Here is an 11887-nt window from a genome sequence, read left to right on the forward strand (position 1 = left end):
CTAAATTTGGCAGTTCTGTTCAGCATTTTGATTTGTGTTTTCTGCTTGTGATTTCATCAATGTTCTTTTCTATTTTTGTGGTGGAGAAATTTTTACCTGTTGTGTTTAAACATGGCATTCTTTGCTTTGAGAATAGATTTGACCATTTTGACTCCTCTGGCTAATTTTACTATCTCCATTGTCTAGTTACAGATTTGTGGGTGGGGGAGGGTAGAATTAAGTGAATTCTTTGGAAGAGAGCAGTAATGAAGGCACACTTTAGGTTATTTCATTCCTGTGATCCAAATTTGATTATCTAGCTAATATCACTAGGGACATTTGCAGCTTTAATAATTACATCTCAAGGCCTAAAGAAAAAAAAAAAGAAAAATTACATTTACTACACATTCACATGCAGTCTTTCAGAGAGTTACCATATGAAAGCCTGTTTGGCTGCTTTAAGAAAATAGATTGATATCAAGATTCTGCTTTAAGAGTTCAAGCTCAGTTGACGCTTTGTTCTTAAAAAAAAAAAAAAAGCAAGATTTCAACAACTGTTTTGTGTAGAAGGGTTTAGCATTGCTTATCTGAAAGAGTAAAAAACCTAAGCTATTGATTTTACCTTTCCTTTTGGAGGACAGTTTTAGGATTTTTTCTTCCCCTAGAAAGTTTTGAGGCTATGATTCATGTTAAAAGTGCCCTGTTCCATTATATACCAACACAGCTTTGAAGCTGTCTCTGCTTCTAGGTCAAGGGCTCTCCCTGTGGCCAGATGCCAGTTTTATCCTTGGACTCTCATGATCCTCAGAAATAAATCAACTTTCCAGTAAAATCCTGTGACAGCTCTGTTTTACATAAAAGTACACAGCCTGGGGATATGATACTGTTTTGTGTTTTAGATGGAGAAGAAGGCAAAGAAAACATCCATTATCAATGAGAGACAATTCCAAGTGGAGCCATTATTAGGGAAATCAGAGGGCAGCTGGGTCGGGGGCGGGGCGGAGGTACCACATTCATTCTCCCTGCAGCATCTCTAACCCAAAAGCTTATTATTTGTGCAGAAACAAAAATACAAATGACTGTAAAGTGTTCTAATCCACATGTGGCATGGGTCAGTACAGTCCATGAGTTGAAAAAGTGCTGAGTAGGTCAGCTCTCTTAGGTCAATATTTCTTCCTTGGGGCAAGAAAAGAAAAAAACGAACGAATTACTGCTACGCATATCAACACAGATGAATCTCACAATATTGGAAAATAAAGGAGGCTACACACAAAATAAGGTATGCTGTATCGTTCCATTTCTATAAATTTCAAAACCACACAAGAGTAATCTATTGCGTTAGAACTAAATATATAGTTTACCGTTGATGAGGAGGGAAAGGATTGTGCCAGAAGGGGGCATGAAGATGGCTTCTAGGGTACCAGAAGATTCTATTTCTTGACCTGGGTGGTGGATACAGAGGTGGGTTCTCTTTGTGATAATCCATTAAGCCATACATCTGTGGTCTGTGCCTTTTTTCTCTAAGAATGATTTACTTCAACTTAAAAGTTTAAAAATAATATCCTTATTGGGAAAGACAAATCTAAGAAACACTAGAAAAGTATTTTGCCTAATTAAACCAATGGATATTTATTACAGAGAAAAATAGAAAATTCAGATGAGCTAAAGAAAAAAATGCACAAAACTTCAGTGTAGGGCAATGGGAACACTCCTACACTGTTACAGGAAGTGTTCATTGCTACTGCAGTGTTTGGTTAACTCTCTGGCATTATCTCTTAAAGATATGCATATCTGGTGACCCAGATTCCCACTCCTGGGTATATATCCAATAGAAATATGTGCATGTGAGCACCAAAAGAATAGCAACTCTATTCAGGATAGCCCCAAACTGAAAACAAGCCAAACTGTGCATCAGCAGTACAGTGGATAAAGTGTGGTATATCTAACCTTGGAATACCATACAGCATTGAAAATGAATGAACCACAATACCCTTAGCATCGATGAAACTGAGAAACCTAATGTTAAAAGACCGAAAGCTAATGTTCAAAGATAGAGAGAAAAAAATTTTTATGTTCCCATTTACTTAAAGTTCAAAAAACAGGAAAAGATAAATACGTATAAGCATCAATATACACTTGGGTGGTAAAACTAAAGAAAATTTAAAAAAGAGGTTATCGTAAAAGTAAGGGCAGCGGGGAGAGAGTGGGCTGTCAGTGGGAAGGGGCGAATGGAGGGCCCCTGGGCCATATCCTGTTTATTGATCTGAGTAGGGGTTAAGCGAGGGTTCACTTAATAAAAATATATTAAATTATACTTTTATATATCATGCACTTTCCCTAACGTGTGTCATATTTCACAATAAAAAGGGTATAAAAATCGCATGAAATCCAATTATTCAGAGATAGTTATCACTTTAACACCTGGATATGTATATTCCCAAACCTTCTTTAATGCAATATATACATCTTATCCACATTGCTTTGTAGCCTTTATTTTTTTTTCTTTAATAATAGAATCTCCCAGAAGAAACTCTTTGGGTTTTTTTTTTTTTTTTCCAATTCCCATTTAATTTTAACTAAAAGTAAATATCATACAAGCTTTATGCCCCTCTGGAAGGCTAAAGCCATGGGGTGTCTTTCAGGAAATTAGGTGGCTTTAACCTAAGCTACAGTGATTCATAAACCAATCTGCAGGATTTTGCCATAGCTCATGGGAGACGTTTCCTTCTCTGTTAACAATGCTGCTGCTTCAAAAGAGAAAAGCCTCTCTCCACCTCTTCAGTGCTATCTTTTCAAAAGGAAAGGCCAGGCAATGAGGGGAAAGGCTAGTAGGGGAGTGGTCCGGAGGCTTGGTGGGAGGAGGGGGTCACCCTAAAATGTATTCTATTACTCGTCATGCTGCGCCTGGCCTAGGAGACATTATAAAGTATTGAAATCGATCAAAAAATGATCAGGGCGCTTTTTTAAAAACCAGAAAGTAGTTCCTTTGCTTTTCTTGCCCTGGGGGCAGTAAAGTTTTCTCCCCTCTGCCTGGAACATGTTGCCCTTCCCCCTCGCCCTATCAGCAAGCAATCCTTTACCTTTTAAATCATCTGCATATTTCACCCTCTTCATCATGACATGGTTGAAGAAAACTTCTATGACCATCCAAGCCTGGGCGGTGACCCCACGAGAGCCCCATGGCACCCTGGACTTAACACATTACAGCACTGGTCACCTTATTTTGAAAGTGCCTATTTTCTTGTCCACAAATACTCTGCTAATCTGTAAGCTTCACGCATGCAAGGACAGTGTCTGTTTCACCATCGTGACTCCAGTCTCTAGTACATATTGGCACCCAATAAACATAGTCATTGAATGGATGAAAAACAGTAGTGAAATGAGATGCGGCGTGGGGAGAGGAGTTGTGATTTAAACTGTGCTTTCCCAACTCACTTCACCTGTTGGAACACAAATGGCTTTGAAGAGTCCAGTCAAACCAACACAGGATGGTTCAAAACTCTAAAATCTACAACTGCTTAATTTCAAATACTAACTAGTAATAGCAGTTTGCATTTGTATCTTGTTTAATATTTCATTAAGCAGCTTCACATATTTCATACAATTCCAACAACAAATCCTCCGAGTTGAACTGGGGGAGCTATTAATATCACCGCTTTACAGATTGGAAAACTTCTGAGAGGGTTTAAGTCACTAGCCTCACATTATATGATTATTTTTTAGTGTAAGCCAGGAACTGGCGACCCCTTAGGGCTGCAAGTGGAAACACATTCAGTGTATACCACGTACGGATATATATATATATATATCTATGTTTTGTATAGATATATTTTTAGGGAGTAGGGACATAAAATAAGTATGTGACACCATTCTGATATTTTATCTTTCAGAAGATATTTCCTTTTTTCAAAGCATTTATTTTTTAAGCTTTATTTTTTTTAATCACAAAACTAGCACATATTTGGTGTAGGAAAAAAGCACAAATAAGAAAATCAAAATCACTTATGATCACATTGAATAGAATACCTATTGTTACACCATTTTAATAACTCTGACTACATATTAAGTCTTGAGCTTTTCTAGAGTGAGAACTCCCCTCCCACACGCTACTCTTTTTCTTTTTTCCCCCACTCTATTTTTTTTTTTAACATCTTTATTGGAGTACAATTGCTTTAAAATGTTGTGTTGGTTTTTGCTGTATAACAAAGTGAATCAGCTATATGTATACATATATCCCCATATCCCCTCCGTCTTACATCTCCCTCCCACCCTCCCTATTCCACCCCTCTAGGTGGTCACAAAGCACCGAGCTGATCTCCCCGTGCTATGCGGCTGCTTCCCACTAGCTATCTATTTTACATTTGGTAGTGTATATATGTCCATGCCACTCTCCTCGTCCCAGCTTACCCTTGCCACTCCCCGTGTCCTCAAGTCCATTCTCTATGTCTGCATCTTTATTCCTGTCCTGCCCCTAGGTTCTTCAGAACCTTTTTTTTTTTTAGATGCCATAGATATGTGTTAGCATATGGTATTTGTTTTTCTCCTTCTGACTTACTTCACTCTGTATGACAGACTCTAGGTCCATCCACCTCACTACAAATAACTCAATTTCGTTTCTTTCTATGGCTGAGTAATATTCCATTGTATATATGTGCCACATCTTCTTTATCCATTCATCTGTCAATGGACACTTAGGTTGCTTCCATGTCCTGGCTATTGTAAATAGAGCTGCAGTGAATATTGTGGTACATGACTCTTTTTGAATTACGGTTTTCTCAGGGTATATGCCCAGTAGTGGGATTGCTGGGTCGTATGGTAGTTCTATTTTTAGTTTTTTAAGGAAACTCCATACTGTTCTCCATAGTGGATGCATTAAAATTACATTCCCAACAACAGTCCAGGAAGGTTCCCTTTTCTCCACACCCTCTCCAGCATTTATTGTTTGTAGAGTTTCTTTTGTTTGTTTGTTTGTTTTTTGCAGTACACGGGCCTCTCACTGTTGTGGCCTCTCCCATTGCAGAGCACAGGCTCCAGACGCACAGGCTCAGCGGCCATGGCTCATGGGCCCAGCCGCTCCGCGGCATGTGGGATCTTCCCGGACCGGGTCACGAACCCGTGTCTCCTGCATTGGCAGGCAGACTCCCAACCACTGTGCCACCAGGGAAGCCCGTTTGTAGAGTTTTTGATGATGGCCATCTGACTGGTGTGAGGTGATACCTCATTGTAGTTTTGATTTGCATTTCTCTAATGATTGGTGATGTTGAGCATCCTTTCATGTGTTTGTCAGCAATCTGTATATCTTCTTTGGAGAAATGTCTATTTAGGTCTTCTGCCTATTTTGGGATTGGGTTGTTTGTTTTTTTGATATTGAGCTGCATGAGCTGCTTGTAAATTTTGGAGATTAATCCTTTGTCAGTTGCTTCATTTGCAAATATTTTCTCCCATTCTGAGGGTTGTCTTTTCATCTTGTTTATGTTCTCCTTTGCTGTGCAAAAGCTTTTAAGTTTCATTAGGTCCATTTTTGTTTATTTTTGTTTTTATTTCCATTTCTCTAGGAGGTGGGTAAAAAAGGATCTTGATGTGGTTTATGTCATAGAGTGTTCTGCCTATGTTTTCCTCTCAGAGTTTTATAGTGCCTGGCCTTACATTTAGGTCTTTAATCCATTTTGAGTTTATTTTTGGGTATGGTGTTAAGGAGTGTTCTAATTTCATTCTTTTACATGTAGCTGTCCACTTTTCCCAGCACCACTTACTGAAGAGGCTGTCTTTTCTTCATTGTATATTCTTGCCTCTTTTATCAAAAATAAGGTGACCATATGTGTGTGGGTTTCTCTCTGGGCTTTCTATTCTGTTCCATTGATCTATATTTCTGTTTTTGTGCCAGTACCATACTGTCTTGATTACTGTAGCTTTGTAGTATAGTCTGAAGTCAGGGAACCTGATTCCTCCAGCTCCATTTTTCTTTCTCAAGATTGCTTTGGCTACTCGGGGTCTTTTGTGTTTCCATAAAAATTGTAAAATTTTTTGTTCTATTTCTTTGAAAGATGCCATTGGTAGTTTGATAGGGATTGCACTGAATCTGTAGATTGCTTTGGGTAGTAGAGTCATTTTCACAATGTTGATTCTTCCAATCCAAGAACATGGTATATCTCTCCATCTGTTTGTATCATCTTTAATTTCTTTCATCAGTGTCTTATAGTTTTCTGCAAACAGGTCTTTTGTCTACTTAGGTAGGTTTATTCCTAGGTATTTTATTCTTTTGGTTGCAGTGGTAAATGGGAGTGTTTCCTTAATTTCACTTTCAGATTTGTCATCATTAGTGTATAGGAATGCAAGAGATTTCTGTGCATTAATTTTGTATCCTGCTACTTTACCAATTTCATTGGTTAGCTCTAGTAGTTTTCTGGTAGCATCTTTAGGATTCTCTATGTAGAGTATCATGTCATCTGCAAACAGTGACAGATTTACTTCTTTTCCAGTTTGGATTCCTTTTATTTCTTTTTCTTCTCTGATTGCTGTGGCTATAACTTCCAAAACTATGTTGAATAATAGTGGTGAGAGTGGACAACCTTGTCTTGTCCTGGTCTTAGAGAAAACGGTTTCAGTTTTTCACCATTGAGAACGATGTTGGCTGTGGGTTTGTCATATATGGCCTTTATTATGTTGAGGTAAGTTCCCTCTATGCCTACTTTCTGGAGGGTTTTTATCATAAATGTGTGTTTAATTTTGTCAGAAGCTTTTTTCTGCATCTATTGAAATGATCATATGATTTTTCTCCTTCAATTTGTTAATATGGTTTATCACACTGATTGATTTGCGTGTATTGAAGAATCCTTGCATTCCTGGGATAAACCCCACTTGATCATGGTCTATGATCCTTTTAATGTGCTGTTGTTGTTTACTAGTATTTTGTTGAGGATTTTTGCATCTATGTTCATCAGTGATATTGGCCTGTAGTTTTCTTTCTTTTCCCCACTCTATTCTTTATGTTCCAATTTTTCTGAGCTATTCTTGGCCATTTGCTCTTTTATTTGAATTTAAGAATTAGGTTTCACTAAATCTCTGTTGGGATTTTTATTGGATTTGCATTCTTTTTATAGATTAATTTGAGTAGAATTGAAGATTTTACTATATTGGTTCCTCTCTTTCATAAACACAGTATATTTCTCCATTAATTTATGTCTATTTTAATGTCTTTTTTAAAATATGGAAAGCTTCAGAAATTTTTGTGTCATTTTTGCACAGGGGCTGTGATCATCTTCTCTGCACTGTTCCAACTTTAGTATATGTGTTGTCAAAGCGAGCATTCGGAAGAAATTTCTTAACTGTTGGATTATATTAGGAGGGAAAGGTCACATATTCTTCTTGCTCTTTATGACACTGAAAAAGGGGTTAATCTGGACTAATTATTTCTATCAAACATAAAAGCATTTAGTTGTGTGCTGACAATGGGGAAAATGTTTCTGGCTTTTGCTATCTTGCCCCTTCTAGTATCTAAACAGAAACTCTTTTTCTGTTGATGGTCTTGACAGAGCAGTGCAGCAGGACAAAGGGGTTGGGAAGACGGGGAAAAGAAAAGGAAAAGAAGATGGCCAGATATGACTAGGAAGAGGGCTGGGGAGGAGGGACAGCTGATTGGGCAGGTGAAATGGGTGGAGAGCAGTGGGGGCGGGGGGGAGCACATGACAGCAAGTGTGGATTCTCTGAGTTTTGCTTTTCTAGAAAACCAGCAGTATCACTTGGGATCTTATTAGAAATTCAGAATAGTGGCCCCACTCAGATTCACCCAATCAGAATCTTCATTTTAACAAGATCCCCAGGTAATTCTTATGCACATTAAAGTTCCAGAAGCTCTTAGTTGCCCCCAACCAGTCTGAGCCAGTCCTGATTGGTGTCATCAGCCTTAGACCTATTCATAGACAAAACTGGTTTCGTTGCCTAGAGACCTGGAAATCTGGTTCCTCCTGTAGATGCTGAGTCTCAGAGTTCTCTTACCACTTTGGCCAAAGCCTTGGGACTCCAGTTGGCCTCAGTTTCTCTGCTACGCATGTCAGTTCTCAGCAGGGATTGGATCCTAGCCCTGGACCCCAGCTTCCTCAGCTCGGGTCCTCGTGTTCTGCCAAATTCTTGCTCTGCCCATTCCTCTGGGAAGCAGGATGTGCTTTTCTACTCCCTTCTCAGCTTCTGCTGGGGACCTGCTGTGACTGGACCCATCACCTGGAACTGTGCCTGATTCTGACTGTTGTCACCAGGACTTCTTCCAGAACTGCTGGCAGAGAGGATGCACTCAGATATCCGAATAGTCTGGCTCAATCTGTGTTAGTCATGCCCTTTGACCGCTGCACACTGGTCTGCCTTGCTGCCTCCTGGGGATGGGCCAGCTTCGGAAGACAAACGCTCTGGCCCCTCTGTCACACTGGATCTTGGCTTCTTCCCCCTTCCCGTGGCCTGAGCTGATGTGGTCCCAACCTGCCTTGCACACAAATGTCTCCTACAAAAGAGAAGGAGGCCAGCAGAGAACGAGGGGAGCAGGCCTCAGCCCCTTCTCTCTCTTAACTTCCATAATACTGGGACTTCATGGCACTGCTTGTGTGTAGACCTTGAGATTCCAAGCATTGCGCTTGGAGCCCTTCAGGTAAAAGATATCCTAAAAGTCCTGGACGACTACTGACTACAAACAGGCCCAGTGGTTTTGCATAACTGGTACTTTTGGGTCCTTTTTCCAAGGTGGAGAAAAATCTCTGTGGCCTGACTTACTGTATCAAAACAGGCCAATCCATATAGAAGCTCAATAATTTCTCTGGTTACCATATAACCATTTCACTTTGACTGATGGTGTTATACATCCTGCCATGCTCAATTTATGGTGGAACATTATACAAACTGTATCACATCTGCTACCGTGTTTTAAGCCAGCACAAAATGGTATGAAGTGCACAACAATCAGGTTGGCCGTCAGTTATAGAGGCCAATTTTTATATAAACATTACTCTCCACTAATTAATAGACCACTGACTATATCTTTAAGACTGTTGCATCATTTCTATTCCTAAGAACTATTCTTTTTTTTTTTTTTGCTGTACGTGGTCCTCTCACTATCGTGGCCTCTCCCGCTGCGGAGCACAGGCTCTGGACGCGCAGGCTCAGTGGCCATGGCTCACGGGCCCAGCCGCTCCACGGCATGTGAGATCTTCCCGGACCGGGGCACGAACCCGTGTCCCCTGCATCGGCAGGCGGACTCTCAACCACTGCGCCACCAGGGAAGCCCAGAACTATTCTTATGATGATTAAAAAAAGAAAAAAGAGGATGCATGAGGGAAGGGATGTGGGAACAGATGTATATGTATGACTGATTCACTTTGTTATAAAGCAGAAACTAATTAAAAATAATTTAAAAAAAGAACTACAAATTTGTAAGAAAAAGGCAGACAACACAAAGAGAAAAATGGGCAGAAGACATGAACAGGAAGTGCACAAAAGATGGTAAAAAAAAAAAAAAAAAGAGGAAGAAGACGAAAAAGAAGAAAGAAAACAAAAAGAAGTGTGGCAGCACCCACAGGAGCTAAGTAATGGTGTGGGTGTTGTTTCCGTTATTTACATACGTAATACTTTCACAAGAATCCAAATGTCTTACAAAAGAAAATACAAATTGCAGTATAGAGGCGATAACACAGTAAGACACAAAGAAAACAATTACCCAAAGGAAGATTTAAATTTGGCATCAATCGTCTGCAGCGAAAGAATGGATAAGTATCCACTGACTCTGTTTGTACATACAAAGGTAGGCACGTGGCGGCATTTGCCACGGTCAGAAAAAAAGTTCCATGTAAAGTAGAAGGAAAAGTAGTAATTAAAAATGTCTCAAATCATTTTGAATAAGAAATACACGCTATTTAATGAAGTCACTCCAAGTTTCCAAAGTTGCATGACAATCTCATTGAATGAGCAGAGATGGGTAAATATATGATTTTGCAAAACGCAGTCTTGGCCAAGCAAAATCAAAGGTCCAGGAAGAAGTTCCTCAAGATTAGCAAGAGGATATGGATAGGAACTAGACCTACTCATTGCCCTTTTCTGAAGGTCCAGATTTTCTCAGGATAAACTTTATTGATAAATCATGAAGAAACTATATTTGAAGTTAGTATAAAAAAACCAATTTTGGGCTTCCCTGGTGGCGCAGTGGTTGAGAGTCCGCCTGCCGATGCAGGGGACATGGTTCATGCCCTGGTCCAGGAAGATCCCACATGCCGCAGAGCGGCTGGGCCCGTGAGCCATGGCCGCTGAGCCTGCGCGTCTGGAGCCTGCGCTCCGCAGTGGGAGAGGCCACAACAGTGAGAGGCCCGTGTACCGCAAAAAAACAAAAACAAAAACAAAAAAAAAACCCAGTTTTGATGGATAATATGAAAACTCTCCTTTAGTTGCTTTCAGTTTTATGCCTGATGTTATGTCATGATTTGAACAGGATTCCAACAAACCATTCAAACTTTTGGAAAAGGGGAAACCTGGTACGGGGGGAAAATACTCTCAGGAAAACTGTCTAAACTGTTGCAGATACTTAAAAAGTGATGAGTATATAGAACAACACATCACTCCTAGTGCTATGATAACTTTAGTATGTGCAGTTAAGGTCAAACCACTCAAAATTATAATGTCATTTGTCTTCTTTGTATCTCTTTTGTTTTTACAAGTCACGTGGCAAAATCAACAAATACTACATCATCCCTCTGAGGATTCAGCTGTGGAAAAAGCATCTGCTAGCTGATCTCTAGGGTAGCTATTATTAGCTTGCTTTGATTCTTTCATACGATACGTACCCATGCTTATTAAGCTGTTTGCTTGCCTCCTTTGTCATATTCCTCTATGATTATGACTACCGCTATGCAGTGTACTCTAGTGCAACCCAGAGGTACCCATTTCCATAGGCCTTTCCAAAATTGATGTAATCTCCCTAGTTTTAAAAACATTATTTGGGGGGGAAAAAAACATGCAACATCGTATTTGCACTGATATTAAGCCTTTCTATAGAAAATATTACAGTACCTGTACTGGATTGTAGAGTGTTACCAGATCCATGATCACTCAGAACCTGCGAATATGACCTTATTTGCAAATAGGGTCTTTGCAGATGTAGTCAAATTAAGATGATGTCATACTGGATTAGGGTGGGCCCTAAATCCAATGACTGGTGTTCTTATAAGAAGGTCCTGCAAGAGACATGGATGTACAGGAAGATCATCAAATGAAGACAGAGGGAGAAATTGGAGTGATGCAGCTGTTAAGCCAAAGATTGCCAGTAACCATAAGAAGCTAGGAGAGAGGCTCAGTACAGATTCTAATCTCATAGCCTTTGGGGGGATGTAGCCTTGCTGACACTTTGATTTTGGACTTCTAGCCTCTAGAACTGTCAGATATAAATTTCAGTTGTTTAAACCACCCGGTGTATGGTATTTTGTTTTGGCAGCCCTAGGAATCTCCAGATTATGCAAGTACTTTAAATTACATAAAGACTTGATATTAACTTTCCCTTAGATGATGAAACTAGGGGAGGAAAAGGCTACTTGTCACGGTGATATGGCAAGTCTAGACCAAAGATGGGATTAGAAACTGGTCATTCTGGCATCACAAGGCAGGTAGAACTGTAAAAGAATGAAAGTTTCAGGTAAACCACTAAGACATCGATTTCACATTTTAAAGTGAGGTATAAGACCTCCATGTTGCAAAATTTGCAACACAGGTTGTCAAAATCTGATTACATGGCTTTTCAACCCCTTATGTATAATAAGTACAAAGTACATTAAAAATGAAAACTAGAGATTCGAGGTGAGGGTTGTTTTGTATAGAGTAGTCTGTGCGCTGGGTGTCCTCCCCCAACCAATCTTTCTAAATCTCTGAGGGCAAATAAAATGTG

The 11887-nt window shown here is 39.7% G+C and overlaps 1 non-coding gene across 1 annotated transcript; it reads right to left on the reverse strand.

Annotated features, from left to right (window-relative positions):
• Window positions 1-7179: 7179 nt before the first annotated feature.
• Window positions 7180-7286, reverse strand: LOC132498046 (U6 spliceosomal RNA). The gene has a single exon (XR_009533669.1). It is a non-coding gene; the product is annotated as a U6 spliceosomal RNA (small nuclear RNA).
• Between the last annotated feature and the right edge of the window lie 4601 nt (window positions 7287-11887).

This window comes from Mesoplodon densirostris, chromosome 10, assembly GCF_025265405.1.
Source record: "Mesoplodon densirostris isolate mMesDen1 chromosome 10, mMesDen1 primary haplotype, whole genome shotgun sequence".
NCBI lineage: Eukaryota > Metazoa > Chordata > Mammalia > Artiodactyla > Ziphiidae > Mesoplodon > Mesoplodon densirostris.